Raw genomic sequence first — 16,696 nt, 5'->3', positions numbered from 1 at the left:
GAATTTGAATCTTCTATGAAACTTATTTATGAAAGTGTTTTTACTAAAGAGACAATGTTCTATGAGAGAACTTATGATACTGATATAGCATTATATAAAACCGAACAATACTGATTTATAGTAGGTAAACAAATTTCCCTTGCAGCTGATAATGTGTATCAATTTTAAATTTCAAACAACTAAACATTTTGAAATGAGTATAGAATAAATGCATCTGTTCTGATACCTATCAAATTACCCAAACAAAACCACACAAGTTGAGTAGATCACAATCTTTCCTACTTTTAAACAGATGGAGTCTTAGTGCATTTAACATGCATCATTTTATAAAAGTAAGCTTCTCAGGACATGCATGTTTCTTGTGAGACTCCTTTGTAGTCACAATATTTTGGAATAAAAATGTGATTAAAAAATTTAAAAAGTTCAAAGGTTAACTGACATTGTTTTAGTTCTATGTAAGTAAATTCCAAAAGTGTTTATATAAACTTTATTACCATGATTGTATTTAAAAACTAGGTGAAAATCCTTTTGTCCCAATGGAAACTTCTCTTCGGTGGTTTAGACACAACTTCTAGTCTTGTTATCTAAACAAAGGCCATGTAAATAAGCAGAGATATAAATTAACAAGATTGCTAGATAAACAGTGATACTAACTAGGAGCTAGTATTTCAGGAAAGTAGATTCCAAAGTAATGGGAATGCTATGGCTGTGAGTTTTCTTTCCCTATCTATTATCTAGCATCATTATGGATCTTAATGGCTCAAGAACTGGTCTGGTTTTCACTTTTGTCTACTCCCCAGCTCCCTTCCCTTCCATGAAGCTTATGTTTAATTTATTTAAATTCGGGGCAAGCCCATGCACCAAGGCTCACGCTTGTAAGCCTAGCTACTCTGGAGGCAGGAGGATCAAGGCTCCAGGCAAGCTGGGGAAAAATAGTTAGGGAGACCCTGTCTCCAAAGACCTAGCACATAAAAGGGCAGGCAGAGTGGTAGAGTGCCTGCTTCACAAGTGTGAGGCCCTGAGTTTAAACCCCAGTACTGCCAACAAACAAACAAAAATCAGGGCACTTCTTTTTCTGATCCAGTCTTTTAAGTAAGCCTTGTTTTCCCTCCTGTCATTCCTTACCATTCAACTATCCACAGATCATTTAAAAATATTAATTACAATAACCCATTTCTGGCCTTCCATTGCCTTAGTGTGTAAATTGGGGAGAATATTTTCTGACCTCCTCACAAAGTTGTGCAGATCACAGGTGCTCCTGTGCTGGTCACACACAGGAGCTGTGTACATGGTTACAGGTCAACCGTCTGCCTGGTTCAAATACAGCTTCTACCAGTCGGGTGAACTTTGGCAAGCTTCTTAACTTTTCTATGCTTCAGATCCAGAATGTGTAAAAGGGGGATCGTTAAGAGTGTCTGAATCGTAGTGTTTGGTGATGATTGCACAAGTGGATTCATGCAGATGGTGAGGTCAGAACGTGCTTAGAACAGTCCCAGTACCCTGTAAGTGCTAGAAAGGATTTCCCACTGAGGTCGGTATACTTCCTCACAGGCTCCCACCTCTGCCTCCGGAGGCTTCTGGGACCTGTTCCCATTTGGGCACTGCTAAAAGCTAAGCTATAGTCATTGAGTGTGGTCTGTGAGAGTTAAGAGTGGGGTGGGATGTGGGGTTCTTGGGTGAGCATGCATCTTTTAAGAATTGGCAGGCACTTTTAACAGTTGCCTCTCTTTCTCTACACCATGTTCACTCAGCTTGGCTTGTCCTTTAATAATCTGATTTTGATTTATTTATGCTGATTTTTCAGTTCGTTGCCTATTTGTGTTTAAAGACAGACACACACACAGACACACACACACACACACAAATTTTCTAGCCTGGAAAATGGGGATAGAAAGAGTATCCACTGCTGGGGTTGTAATGAGATAAAACAACTGAACCTCTTCTAGAGGATATAGGGAAGCACCTTACCTTAGGGAAGTTTCTGAAAAAGAAACTGAAGAAAAAAACCTGTTACCTTCTACAAAGGAAATGAAGTAAGAACAAGCAAAACAAAACACAAACAATGGGTGAGTTGATTCTTCCAAATGAACCCTGAGTTGACATCCATAATACAATGATGCTGTTGTTCAAAAAGTTTTCCACCTTATTCTTTCAAAAGAGCTGTTAAGGACTTTTGTTAAGGTGCAAATACCAACTCTCCCATTTTATGGTATTCATGACAAATATCTTTCTACTTTGAAACTTATTTGCTTATAATTTCAACATTTTTATTAGTACATAATAGTTGTGCAGAAGATGCTTGTAATTTTGACATCTACATGTTCCAAACAATTATGCATTTAAATTTATGATTTCTTCCATTTTTTGTGGTTAGTCCTTTCACATTTAAAAATTGCTTACATATTATATATCTGTTTAGTTTTTTAGTTTCATTTTCACATTTATTTTTAACAAGGGACATATTTCAGTACACATGAGCTTATTTTGAATTTTTTTCCTCCCAAATGGTTGGGTAGTGTTCCTAGTACTAGTTACTGATAATCCATGATCTCCCCATTAGTGATGCTTCATTTACTGGTATAGTGAATTCAGGACTATCTGTTTTGAAATATTAATCTATTTGTCAATCTTTTCTCAGTAGTTTGATATCACTTTAATTATTATGGCTTTATAATATGTATTACATCCGGTAGAGTGATTCTCCTGTTATTAATTCTTCCTTTTCAGAAGTGTTCTGGTTACTTTTTTTTCCCTCTAGATAGAAATTAATTTTTCAACTTAAAAAAATTCCATTGGCATTTTAGTTAAAACTGATATACATTTGTCTAGAGCATAACAAGTTTCTTCATCTATTCAAATATTTTTACTCTCTTTTTCTCTTTTGGTAAAGCTGTTATTCAGTTCTTGCCAAAATTATTTACTTGTGGATAGGGTCTTTATAAAAGGTATACTTTCTTTTTTTCTGGTGATAGTGATACTGGGGTTTGAACTCAGGGCCTCACACTTGCTAGGCAGGTGCTCTATCACTTGAGCCACTCTACCAGTTCTGTTTTGTGTTGGATATTTTTGAGATAGGGTCTTGTGAACTATTTGCCCAGGTTGGCTTTGAACTGTGATCCTCCTGATCTCTGCCTCCCAAGTAGCTAGGATTACAGGCGTGAGCCACAGATGCCTAGCTAAAAATTTTATTTCTTAATGGGTAATTGGTGAATCACTGGAAAAGTTCAATAGTTACTTTATAATAACTTTTCAATCAAGTCTCTAAAGTTTTCTAGGCAAAAGTGTTGTCTGCAAATTAAAGGTATTTTTTTCCACTGCTTTGCAATATTATACCTGTTATTTCCATTTTTATCTGATTACAGATTTCAGCATAATTTTTAAAAATATTGTTGGTAACAGGTATATTTATACCTGATTTTTATAAGAATGCCTCTACAATCTTATCATTAACTAGAAAGATTTAAAAAGGGAGACAAAATAATAAAATAAGCTGTCATGTACCTATCACAGTTTCAATGATTAGCAACATTTTTGCATATACTTTCAGTGCAATAATAAATTAATCCAGCCCTTTTATATACTGATTTGGAAATATCTATCCAAATATCAATCTGCAATTCCATTACTAGGCATTAATCCTAATTAGTAGGCAAAGACATTCAATGATACTCACCATAACAGTGTCTATAATTGTAGAAATTTAGAAAAGAGTTTAACTGGTCCCCAATAGGTGAGTGAAAAATTATGTACATCTGTATATAGTGATGTGAGTTATCCATGTTTCTCATATCAAAAGGCAAGTACAGGATTATATGTAAGTACGATTCCTTTTCTTTTCATTTTTCGTTATTGTTATACTGGGGGAACATCGTGACATCTACAAAAGTTCTTACAGTATGTCATAGTTGAATTCACCCCCTCCGTAATTCCCATTTGATTTTTTCAAAGGGGTTAAATGTGCATGGAAAAATTTGTAAGGATGTATAAGAAACTGCCAATGGAAGTTACTTCTGGGAAGGAAGAATGAGAAAACAGTTGAGGAATTCACTTTACTATACCTCCTCTCCTCCTTCCTCACAGCTTGGGTATCTTACCATTAGCATTATTACTTTTATAAAACATTATTAAAAGATATGGTGGTGAATGGTTTCATATTTACTGAGTGGCTTTTTGGTTATTTTAAAATCAGCATATATTAATAGTTCAAGGGTGTTTCATTGTGGTAATTCCATAGATGGGTACCATGTATTTTCAAGTTCCTCCTTGTCTATCAGAGTCACCTAATCCCCCCTTGTTCCTTTCTTCCTTTTAAAACAGTATTTGATGGGTTTTCATTATGCTATTTTCATATACATATGACAATGTATGAGTCTCCCCCAGAGAAGTCCCCCTTTTATTCTCATGTCCTAAGAGTGTTTTACTTTTGTTTTAATCAAAGATGTATTTTTATCATCTATTAAGTTTTTCCTTATATGCCTAAATTATGATTTATTATATATATTTTTTCCTAATACTGAAATATCCTGCCATTTCTAGAATAAAACCTACCTGATCATGCTAAAAATGATTTACCTTATTGAATTTAATGTGCTGGCATTTTTTGTCTCCTTATGTGTTCTTTTTTGTATCAGTTTTGAAAAGTTTTATAATAAAAAGTGTTTAATTCATAAAAACAATCCTTATACATTTAGAAAGAGAGTAAAATGTCCTTCAAATTTTGCAGGAATTTCCCTATAACACTTCAAGGCCTAAAACCTTTTTATGTCTTCCCTGGTTTTGATTTACTTAGTATTTGTTTCAATTTTAGTGATGTTTTTCTAGAAAAAAATTATTAGCACATAGCTAACTTCACATCGTACTGTTATGGAACAACAAAAAAAAACCCTATCTGTGACATCTTTTATCATTTATAATTGTATTTATACTTTCTATTTTATTAGTGTTATCAGATACATCTCTAATTTCTTGATTGTACCCTCAAAGAAGTATCTTTGAAATTGATCATTAATTTTGTTTTCTAATTCTTTATTTCTGCTGTAGTCTTTCTTCAATCCTCTCTTCTTGGAATTTTTTTTTTTTAAAGTATTAGTTCACTTAAGTTTTAGTCTAATTCAATTTTCTCCATTAAACAACTATTACTAAGCTTGGTGTGGTTTCAAATGACTTTTGAGTATTTCCAAAAACTAGATGTGCTCTCAGAGAAGGAAGATTTGCTATAATTGATGTCATTTAAAAGAATGTGACTCAGGCTCTTGTGGCATATTTCTAAAGAATTCTAGAAATGTTTTGAGTAAGGGTGATACCATTGCAAGTGTATGACCTATTCTCAAGAGGCCTACTAGTGAGTATAAAATCTGCACACTTGCTGAGAATTGTCTGCTTTTTTAAATGTGGAAAGAACCAACAGCTGGGACTTAGAGGAGCTCTCATGTTCATTTATTGGGATGTTCTCTGATAGTGTAACCCTGTAAAATATTCTTGAGTGTCTTTTTCTTTTTGTGAAAATGTATTTCACACATCATTTGTACAACTTTTAATTACTTTTGGCTCTACTTTGGCTTGTAGCTGAAATTAACCTCAGATGAAACATTTTTCAAATGCAAACTTTAAAATAATTGTGAACACAGTAGGAGGACAAAGTTTTCACCACAAAAAAATTCACTATGACATTGTGGATAAAGGCAGAACATATTTTTAAAGATAATTTTTAAGTGTTCTGACAGGTTATAAGAAAAAAAATAAGACTAATAAAGAACAAAGTGCCAATAGAAAGATAGTTTTGCAGAAGTGCCCTTAGGAAGGTATGTAGCAGAACTCATTAGATCCATGTGTTTGGAGATTATGTAACAGTTTTTAAGTGGTCAGGAAAGAAGAGGATTTTGTGGTCAGAAAAGTGGAAATGTCCTATTTAACATATAACCCTGGCCACCTAAAATTACTGTTGATCAAGTTACAGATGACTGGCAAGCCAGGTGGGAGGGAAGCCCAGAGTAAGGCCTGACAAACCTGCAATAAAATAATAACCTGGCCACAAAGCCAGGAACTGCGATCATTAAAAACACCCAAAACTTACTGAAGTCACTACTATTTAAAACAATGCAAAGAAAGATTGTTTTGCAAAGCATTCTGAAGCAGAAGTCACTTTAAAAAGCATTCATTCTCTCGTGATTTTAGGAAAGATGAACAGGTTTTTCTGAATAGAACAAAAAACATATAATTAGGCCACCAAACCAATCGTTTTATGATCCTGAAAGTCTTATTTTGCACAAATATGCATCTCAGGTTTTCCGAGCTTCCAAATGTTTAAAAGTCTATGATCTAGCAATTTTCGAGTGGAAGCACCATTAGAAACCAATAAAGGAAAGACCAAATTTTTATCTCTACCAACTTCAAATAGGGGTAACACCTATAAAACATTATGTATTCAACTTTGGTCTCAACCAGTTGCCTTTTAAGGCTTTAGTAGGATTGTAATCCAGACCCCCCCCCCAAAATCGTTGTGATTGTGAAATTTTTAGGAAACCATAAATGTAAAACATCCAAAGGTAAGGAACAAAAAGCTGAGCCTGAGGCCAAGTTTAAATGCTAAGATTTAATGAGGAGATACAATCCCAGGGCAGTGAGGATGAGGGAAAATGTAAAAGAAAGCAAATACAAAGTGGTGCATTAGTGAGTTGAAAGCAACTTCACAAGAAAGTACAGCTCATTGTTCAGTCCCCAAAGGCATCTTCCATGCAAACCCATCATGTCCATGGGAGGAAAGGAGTTTATATGCTGGCTGCTACTTGCTTTCTATCCTTTCCGTGGAAGTTTGGCTCACGGTGCTCTAACTCACCCCTTCGCTTGTGGAAGCACCTGATTTCTCCAGGCAGTTAATTGCTAGGAAGTAGGAGAATTGTATACTATACTTTCTCACTTGAATCTGGGGCGGGAAGGAGCAGCCAGAAATCCCATCAGAGCCTGTGTGTCAAGGAGGCAGTGTGGAAGCCTGACCCTCACCCGGGTGTGTGTGTGTGGGGGGGGGGAGGGGTTATCAGAAAGGAAGCCACAGCAAGGAGGCCATGCCTCTACACCCAGTAAGAGGCTGAGGTGGGGGTGGGCAACCCGACTTTGGGGAGGTTCATCATTTGCTGTGCTATCACTACACCATATCCTTTGGGACCTAAGCCATTCCTAATACTGCTGGTCACGGATTCATTCTTAAGTCTGCACACATTTAACTCTCAGATGTAATTTTGTTCCTTTCACCCCTTAGCAAAAGCTAACTGCTCAACGTATTTTGAAGAAATTTTGCTTATCAGCTGAACAAACTTTACCCATTCGGAGACTACAGCTTGATGAATGTTTGGCAACCGTGTCATAGAACAAAAAACTCCTACCAAGATATTGTTCATAATTCACCCCCAGGGTTCTCCCCTGCTCCTTCGTATTGCATTCGTTCCTTATTTCATCGCCCTCCCCGGGGAAGTGCTTTCCATCACTGTCTACCTTTTCTATAACTTCATATTAAGAGGGATTTTCCCTCTATGGTAGTGCGTTTCAGATCCACCCGTGTCGATGCGGGCGCTAACGCTGAGTTAAGGCTGTAAATTTGGCAGAGCTCAGGGTATGGCGTTGGGCAGTTCCGCCCTCACAATCACAGTCACCCCGAGGCACAGGTGAGGGACCCGAGGACGCACGGGGCACACTCCTGCCAGCCAGACGACCTGGCTGCCGCGCACCGCACGGCCGGGAGCCTGACCTGTTGGCACCTGCCGACGAGCTGCAAGGGACAGACGGGGCCTGCGACGTGGCGAGAACAGACGCTGCCAGACACGCGGCCCAGGAAGCGGGAGGGTTACACGCGCCACTCCCGGGGCCACGCGGGCGGGACACAGAGCCGCTGTCCCCTCCCTAGCGTTCGCCGTCCCCGCGGCCATTGCTGTAGCTGAGCGGCTGCCCCCAGACGCAGGCACCGCGGCGGTCACGCCAGAGACGCGACACAAAGAAGCCGCAGCAGCCGCCGCCACTGCCACCCAGCCGCGTTCCAGGGGCGCGTCCCCGCGCGCGGGTATATATGCTGTCCGAGCCGCAGCACACCGTATGTTTCCCTCCGCGCGAACGGACGGCGCTACTTCCAACTGAGGACGCCGGGCGGTGAGGCGACGCGGAGACGGGGGTGACGCCGCCGCCGCCGCCGCCGCCGCCGCAAGTGCTGGCCGTGGCTTCCTCCGCTCGTTCGAGGGGAGAGAGACCCCTGAGCCGCAGCTGGCCGTCTTAGAGTGGCGTCGAGTGACCTTTTCCCTCACGTCCGCGTTCAGTAGCGTCTGGAGGCTTCGCGGTCCGGGCGTGAGGGAAACAAAGAGGACGGTGTTGGGGTTCTGGCAGGCCATGGCGGCTTGCGTTTTTCTCCGCCGAAGGCAACGCGGTCGTTGGGCGCCGCGGCCGGCCCCCAGGCGGCTTTGTCTGTGGGAACTGAGCTGCTGCGGAGCGGCCTCCCAAATGGCCGCCGGGGTGGCGGCGCCTGAGGAACCGTTTTCCATCCGTTGTAGAGGAACAGATCCGTTTTTCTTCTCTTTCTTTTTTTTTTTTCCTTCCCTACGTTCTCATTCACATTTGAGCCTTAGTGTCGGCCATAGTCGGCACCATCTACCCTCACTTCATCTTTCAGGATTTCATTCCTTCGATTGTATTAGGGCTTCTGCTACTCTTAAAATTTTGTGTGGAACTGAGTTCTCTTTGGCTCCCCAACAGCATCATCTTTTCTTCTACAAATGAAGAAATGAGAAACTGGGTGTGGGGGGCGCCTTCTTACAGACAGAGCCTGTGCTGCTGGCCCTCACAGGAACAGCGGGGAGCAGGGGTTAGGGTTACCTGGGGACGCCGTAATATTACGGTTTTTATGACTGGGCAGTGAAAGTGTCTGGTCAGAAGAAGGTCAGGGGAAACAATCCAAGGAAAAGGGGCTTTGGGGCAGAAGAGAAGGCATTTGTTGTTTGACCACACAACCTATAATAACAAAACAAAAAGGGAAGTAGATTTTTTTTTTTTATAGTACTGAAGTTAGGCAGGGTGTCACTATGTAGCCCAGCTGGTCTCAAACTCCTGCCTGAGCCTTCTGAGTGTTGGGATCACAGGCATAGAGCTTTTTGTCACTGATTATTGGCCATAATCTTTATTTCTCATAGCATTTATAACCTCTTGATATGTTACATATTTTATGTATGTATTTATTGGTTTCTCTCCCCACTGTAAACCTATGAGAGCAGAGAGGGAGTCGTTCACTGCTGTTACCTGGAACCCAGTGCTATACCTGGCAAAGTACATGAGACTTTGTAAATATCTGCTGAATCAGTGAATAAGAAACAGGGCACTTTATCTAAAGGTATTGTGAGATGAGGAAAAACCCAAAATCCACAAAGAAAATTGATCTCTTTAAAACCTGCTTTTTAAAGTTTGGAGCAATAATTCATAAGGAATATGAATTACATTCTTAGCTGAGGAATAGCTAAGAGATAGTCTGCCATTGCATTTTAAAAAAAATGAAAGAAGTGAGTTCTTACTTCTAGGTTGCCTTCCACTTTATTCTAGAGATTGATTCTCTGAGGTGAGCCCACTCAAAATCTATGAGGAAAATGAAAGTCCTTAACTGCTCTCACGCTCACCTCCAGTATCTGGGAGTTTGAGTGTGGTATGGTTGGTGAGCAAGATATGAAGCCATGGGACTTTCAGAACACAAGGTGTTGTGTATAGTACTTGGAAATGCATCTGGGCAGTGTGTTTCAGATGAAATCGACTGACCAGATCCTCCTACCTGTCATCCTTTCAAAAATGGCCCCACAGAATGACAGTTCATAAATGGCAGCTTCGTTTTGAGGGAAGCGAAGCGAAATACTTTATTTGGGAGTGAAGAAGATCAGAATAACCAAGCTCCTCTGAGAAATTATTCCTGTCTCAATTTCCATTTCCATGGAACTTTTGGCTAGGAAAAGGCTATATATACTTTGGCTAGGAAGGATTGTAATACCTGTCAGATTATAGTTGGAAAGTCCTCATAACAAAATAAGTTTTAACATTTTTGTCTTAATACCCAGTCATCCAGTAGTTATAGCATCCTGGTATGCAAAACTAGGTTTTAGAAGTCATTCATTCAACAGTCATTCTACATTGAGCATCTATTATTTTAGATGCCATAGATTCAGAAGTGAATAGCAAAAATCCTTCCACTCTTACATTGTTCCATTCTGAGGACACTTACACCCTTTTCCTTGGACTGTACTGGGTTTGAACTCACATGTAAGTAAATGTAAAAATGATAAAAAACAAAAACCCCAGTTTGCTAGAGTCTCCCCCAAGTGCTGAATCTGATTCAGCAGATTTGAGGTGGGGACCAAGAATTCAGATTTCTAACAAGTTCACAGGTAGGTAATGCTGATGCTGTCAGTTAAGGGAATGTATTTTGAGAGCCACTGTTCCAGGACACCAATAAAAACAGGGACATAAAAAATGAGAAAAAAGTTGAAAGGATTTACTTTCAAACAAAGCTTTGAAGTAATTATCATGGTGCAAATCAGAAACTTGCTGGGCTGCTTTGTAGTTTAGTGTGATTTTTAAATTTTATGTTTTGACATAGTATTTGTACATGTTTATGGGGAACTGTATGTTAATTTGGTACAATGTGTAATGATAAAATCAGGGCAATTAACATTTCCCCCTCCCCAAAATTGTTTCTAAATGATGGGAACCTTTATACATTTCCAGTTATTTTGAAATATATCATAGATTTTTGTAGCCTATAGTTAACCTACCAGGTTGTAGAACACCAGAACATATTCCTCCTATCTGTTTTGATGCCTTTGTCTTATGTCTGTCCATCCTTCCTCCCCCTTTTCCTTCCCAGTCTTTGGCAATCACTGTTCCACTCTCTTCTATGAAATCGAGTGAGAACATACCATATTTTCCGTGACTGGCTTACTTAACATGATGTCCTCTGAAGTGTAATTTGTAAAAATTTAAAATTGCTTTTGGGGAGAGAGATGGAACTACCATATTGTTAGAAGTAACTTTGAAAAGTTACAAACCCTTTAGGTAAGCCCACAACAAGCCATTCTGTTTCTTCCTATAAACCTCAGTTTTCACCCTTCCATGAGAGAGTTTCACTCACATTTTCCTTGACCATGGTGAGTCTTATAGTAGCCCATAACAAAACACTGTGGAGAACAGCAAACATACACACATGCATGCACACGCACACATACAAACACATTTCTTATACACTGATCACACAAGCAGAACACCATAACGCAGAAATATTGTTTCTCTTCCAGCTGATAGGCAAATGTATCTTGCATGTTTAAGCCTGTGACAGAGAACTTGACACAACACATACAGGGCATGCAAATATCACTGCAGAGGATCTTCAGGGTTATGGAAATGAAAAGTGCTTTTGCTTTTGTATAACATTCTTGTCTTTTTTTAGTTTATGCTCTCTTTACCATCACAGGAAGTATTTCTATTTTATATGGAGAAAATCAGGGGCAGGAAGCTTTTCAACTTGTCCAGAACCATATAGTTCATTAGGTATGAAGTGAGAAGTGAGGGCTCTTGAGTCTCAAAGGCTGCATTTTTTTTTCTTTAGAACATGCTGTAATTTAAATGCCAGAATACTGGATCTGAAGGGAAGAGGAAAAGGATTGATATTTTTAAGCCTATTTAGTGGAATGTAAAAGAAAAAAATGACACTTCATAATTTTTAAGTCAATGAAACAGCTATCATGTAGTTAAAAAGAATTTAGATGCAATTTATGATACCTGAGGGAAGAATGATATGAAAAGGGAGTAAAGCGTAGTAGAAAAGATTTAAAGTAAAACATCTGAACAGTTAGCTAATAGTCTTAAGTTCAGAAAGAAATTTTGTTGGCTCTGAAGGAAAATGGGGTAGAAGACTCTTGGTTTCGGTTAACTCCTGCTGTATTATTACAAGTCACCCCAGAATTTAGTGGCTTAAACTAAGAGCATTTTATTTGCTCACAAGTCTTTGGGTTAGGAATTCAGGCATGGATCAGTGAGGATGGCTGTTCTCATGTGGTCTTGACTGGGGTGCTTCAACTGGCCTGGAGGATCCAAAATGACTTCTTCTGCATGACTGGGATTTGGTGTTGATGGGTGGAGCAATTTTGGGTGGGGCACTTTGGCTTCTCTCTGTCTCTCCCGCTGTCTGTTTCCACATGATCTTGAGTATTCTGTAGTCCAGTTGAAACATTTTTATATGGCATCTGTCTTCTAAGCAGTAAAAGGGATCACACAGCATTACTTTCATTGTATTCTATTGGTCAAAGCAAGTCAGAGGGCCAGACTGGGTTCAAGAATTAGGAAATAGTTTCTAATCCTGATGGGAGAATGATACAGGCACATTGCAAAATGGATGTGGTTAGGTGGAGTGAAAGAAGCCAGACACAAAAGGGTATATTATGTGTGATTCTATCTATAAGAAATTCTAGAAAAAACAAACTATAGTGACAGAAAACATATCACTGGTCACTTAGGGCAGGAGGATGCCAGCAAAAAGGCATGAGATTGTGGTGGAGTATATATAGATATACAAGTTTGTCAAAATATGTGCATTTTGTACTAATTATAAAGTAACATACCTTAAAGGTAGGAACTAAGAGGTAGTAGCGATTGTTGAGATCATTTTAAAAAATAATCTAGCATACACAATTTAGGTCTGAAGGAATCTTAGAAGATTCTCTGGTCCAATGTCTTTATTTTACAGATAAGAAAAGTGAGACCCAGAAAGAGAAACTTGCCAATTACTTTGGTAGTCACTGACAAAATTGGGATTGGGTTTATATGTGTGTGCTTTTGGTTTTGGTGCTGAGGTTTGAACCAATTGCTGCACTGCTGAGCTACATCCCCAGTCCCCAAATCAGGATTGAATCCTAGACTTTGATCTTAGTCTTCCTTTAACTCCTCCCACATCCTCTAATAGGATTAGGGAAAGGATGCCCTTAGCCTGTGTCAGCTGAGACTAATATGTAAGTGGGCCTGGGAATAAGGCCTGGGCCATGTGATTTGTCCCTTTACACTCTAGAAGTTTCCAGGGGTCTCCATTGGCCAGTATGAAAAGTTTTTGCTTTGTTTTTTATCACCTAGGGATTGAACTCTGGACCTTGTGCATGCTAGGCAAGCGCATGACCACTGAGGTACACCCTCAGTCTTGGGTCAGTATGAAAGTAAGAGTAGAGATTTCTGAGCTCTGTTCTTCATTCTGAGAAACTATAGATGAATTCCTTTCACAACTCTGTGAGTTGGTAACTATAATAAAGGTGAATGGAACAATGGTTATAAATAGAACACGGTGGGGAAAAAATACAAAAAGCTATGTCACAGTCACCTGTTCTCCACAGTACTATCTTTCAGTTTCTTAGAAAGTAGAAAAGTTAAGGAGTACTGTGGAATTATTGAAACATTATTGTTTACTTAGGTTTTACTAAATTAATAAACTTGTAAGATAAGCATTATTGCTAACTTTCTAAAGTGATTCATAGAGAGAGTTGAAGTATTAAGAGATAATACTGGGACCCATTCTAATATGCAAAGGTTAGTATATAGGGAATTTTAAAAAGAAAATACAGTCCATTCTTTCTTTTTAGTATACTTTCTTTACTCAGAAAAAATGACTTGTCCAGAGTGTCTCAGACATTCATCAGATGTATTCAACTCCTTTGGATGCCAAAGAATCTCTTTAAAAATACCTAGGAGGGATAACAAAATTCTGTCGGCTAAAATGTTTTGCTACTGGTACATCAAAGACCAATCTCTTGCTGGTCTGGGGCAGTTACCCAGAGAACAATGGACTTGAACTGAGAATGGAATCTGAACTTTTTGCTACATAAAGTCGCATTTGAAAAATGAATGATTCAGTAGAAGTTTTTTTTTTTTACAATAAAACATCCTTCTTAAGAATTTTTGAAATTGGGGTTTTCTTTATTTCAGTTACTTCCCCATTTTTCAAATAGCTATATCTTAAAAATTATGTGATAAACATTTTATTAAATGAGGAAGGGGACACTAATTTACATCTTGGAGCTGTGGCTTCTGTCTCACAGGCTGCTGTCAGGAAGGAGCCAGCAGTTTCTCAAATGTGAAATGCAGTTGCAGAACAACTATTGGCCTAACACTAAAGCCAGGTGGAAAGTGGTGAATTAATGGAAATCATTTAAACCAAAGAAATCTCGTGTTTGGATTACCTCAGCTGGTTAGGACTTTGGTACAGAATGTTTTAAGTTGGGTTAAAGAGGGAAAACCAATATGGGATATTAAGGAATCAGCTCAGGCCTTTCTTAGAGCTTAACAGTCCCACAAAATTTAGGGCAGAAGGTCTCAAAAATTACATTTCTACTTTTAGGGCTTCCATGTTTTGAAGTATCTGGACTACCCAACATGTAGCATTTACTCATAGCCGATGCAGCTCTTACTTGGTAAGGCTTTTTGGGGTTTTTTGGTCAGATTTTTTTCAGTATGATTGGGAACTATGTACAGATAACCAATACTACCTTAGGGATACAGAAGTCCAGCATGACATGAGGCTCATGAAGGAGATAAACCAAGACTTCTAGATCTTCTACAGTCCTGCCTGCCTGGCTTCTACTTCCCACCATCACTACCATCATTAGTTTTGAGTCATCTTCTATTTACCATATTGGTAAAGGAGAGATTCCCCCTCCTGTGGTGTTGTCCTGACACTGGACAGATAAGGTTGACAGTAGTTTATCAGTCACGCATACTCATAGCTGGGAGGAAAGATACAGCACATAAGACCAAATGGTGGTTGGACTTTGGAACAGAATGAGCAAACAGGGGCTGTGGTGACAGACTTTGTAGAATAATGAGAGTGAGGGTGAGGTACCTCTGGGAGCAAGTGATTGGCTTTTTTGAATCCCACAGGCTGGCAGGGCACTGAAACCCACCACTTCAGAAACAGCACCTTGTCCATTTGATAAAGGAGGGTTGTTTGACAAGGGGACCTTATCTGCTGGACAGAGAGGGAAATGGCTAGGCCATTTGAGGCCCTTGTGGATTTCCCCAGGTATCAGGGTATACATAATATTTACCTTAATCATAGGTGTTATTTCAAAATAGCAAAGCCAGGACTTTGTTTCTAGACTATCATCTCCTTCAGCCTCTTTTAACTGGTTGAGGGGAAAAAGGGAGAAGGAGGCAAAAGATGTTGTCAAAAATCTTTTATACTTTGTTAGTCACAAAGCAAATGTCTACTGAATATCTTTATGTGCCAGCACTAGATTAGGCACAGAGACGAAAAATGGACCACATTCTTATTTGGAAGGAGTCAAATAGAAAGAAGGCATGAAAACACAAGTAGATGCCTGCAGTACAGATAGGTGAATGTGGGAGCAAAAACTTGTGCATGTGCTGCAAGAGCACAGTAACCAGAGCAGCTCATCAGCTGGGCATAGTGAAAGGCTCTACAGAACAATGGACAGTGGCTCCGAGCTGGTCTTGAAGAACGAGCAGGAGTCTACTAGCCAGAGGAGAGGGATTGGAGCATGGTATCAGAGGTTAGCCAGGGACATCTTGGGAGTGTTGCCTCAGGAGCTTTCTTCTTCTTTTCCCCTCCATCTGTATTTCCCTCTGAAGATACCCAAAGGCATTTTCTCATATTTTCAGAATCAGATTCTGCCCCTAAACTGATTAGGGTAATTGTTAGGGGTGAAAGTGTGGAAAGGGGGAAGCAGGGAGAGATGAGAACATATCCATGGGGCTGGAAAAACAAGAATAAACTTGCCTCACCAGACCATCTTACCAGAATTTGTCTGTAAGCTTTGCCAGTCACTGGATGTGCCAAAGGTCCCAGTTGTGAACAGGCCATCTGGGCACTGCCCAAAGCTTTGCAGCTGAGAGCTCAGATCCTCTGACCACTCATTTTATGTTACCCTGGGGGAACCCTTCCACACGTAGCTCCTCCTACACTTGGCCAAGATAACCACTTCTTCTAAAAGCCATAAACTCTTCTAGAAACCAAGGAGACAGGAAGAAAGCAGGCAATTTCCTGTAGTAGAAATAAGGGAGCGGGAACTTAGAATATTTTTATTCAGCTCAGAGGCACTGTCATCAGTGTTCCTCCCTTGGATGGGTAGATCTTTCTTCTGTATTATATGATTTTATGCCTTCACATGTGCTGATCCCTTGGATTGAAAATGACTTGCCCTTCCTCTCTCCCTCTCTGTCCAGCATCTTTCAAAGTCTAGTTCACAAGCCACCTCCTCAGTGAGGCCTCCCCTGCTTCCTCAGGAAAGTTTGTTGCTACCCACTCAGGGCTCCTTTAGCAGCTACTTTAAACTTTAACACCAAACACACTGATTATAATTTTGTTTGCATGTATTTCCTTTACTCTTATCCAATTTTCTGATTCATTTTTTCCCTACAGCAACCCCCAGTAGCAGACATATAGTAGGTATTCCATAAAAGTTGAGTACATGAGAGGAAGCAACCCCCCCCAAAAAAAACACTTAAAATTCTTACATAAAGTATAGAAAAAGATGTTAAATGCCTCCCCAGGATGTAGTGGGGAAATCTGGAGTGGAGAAATGTTTTAAGACAAGCAATCAAGTTTCTTTGAAAATTAATTGCTGCAAGGGTAGGAAATAAAGAGTGACGGAGGAGAGCCTATAAATAAAAGAAGATTTAGAAGACA

At 39.5% G+C, this 16,696-nt stretch overlaps 2 long non-coding RNA genes across 2 annotated transcripts in view; both read right to left on the bottom strand.

Moving 5' to 3' along the window:
• The window catches only part of LOC141417512 (uncharacterized), a 47,338-nt gene extending 39,307 nt beyond the window's left edge, over positions 1 to 8,031 (bottom strand). The window contains exon 1 of the long non-coding RNA XR_012442143.1: positions 7,742 to 8,031. This is a non-coding gene — a long non-coding RNA (uncharacterized lncRNA). The remainder of the gene's footprint in view (positions 1 to 7,741) is intronic.
• A 3,900-nt stretch (positions 8,032 to 11,931) lies between these two features.
• Positions 11,932 to 15,941, bottom strand: LOC141417511 (uncharacterized). The gene is made up of 2 exons (XR_012442142.1): positions 15,806 to 15,941; positions 11,932 to 12,261 (listed from the first exon to the last, which is right to left on the bottom strand). It is a non-coding gene; the product is annotated as an uncharacterized lncRNA (long non-coding RNA).
• Positions 15,942 to 16,696: the final 755 nt, after the last annotated feature.

The sequence above is a fragment of the Castor canadensis genome, chromosome 15 (assembly GCF_047511655.1).
Source record: "Castor canadensis chromosome 15, mCasCan1.hap1v2, whole genome shotgun sequence".
Classification (NCBI taxonomy): Eukaryota; Metazoa; Chordata; class Mammalia; order Rodentia; family Castoridae; genus Castor; species Castor canadensis.
Note: the sequence above shows the minus strand (reverse complement) of the source record. Positions and strands in the feature narration are given on the sequence as shown.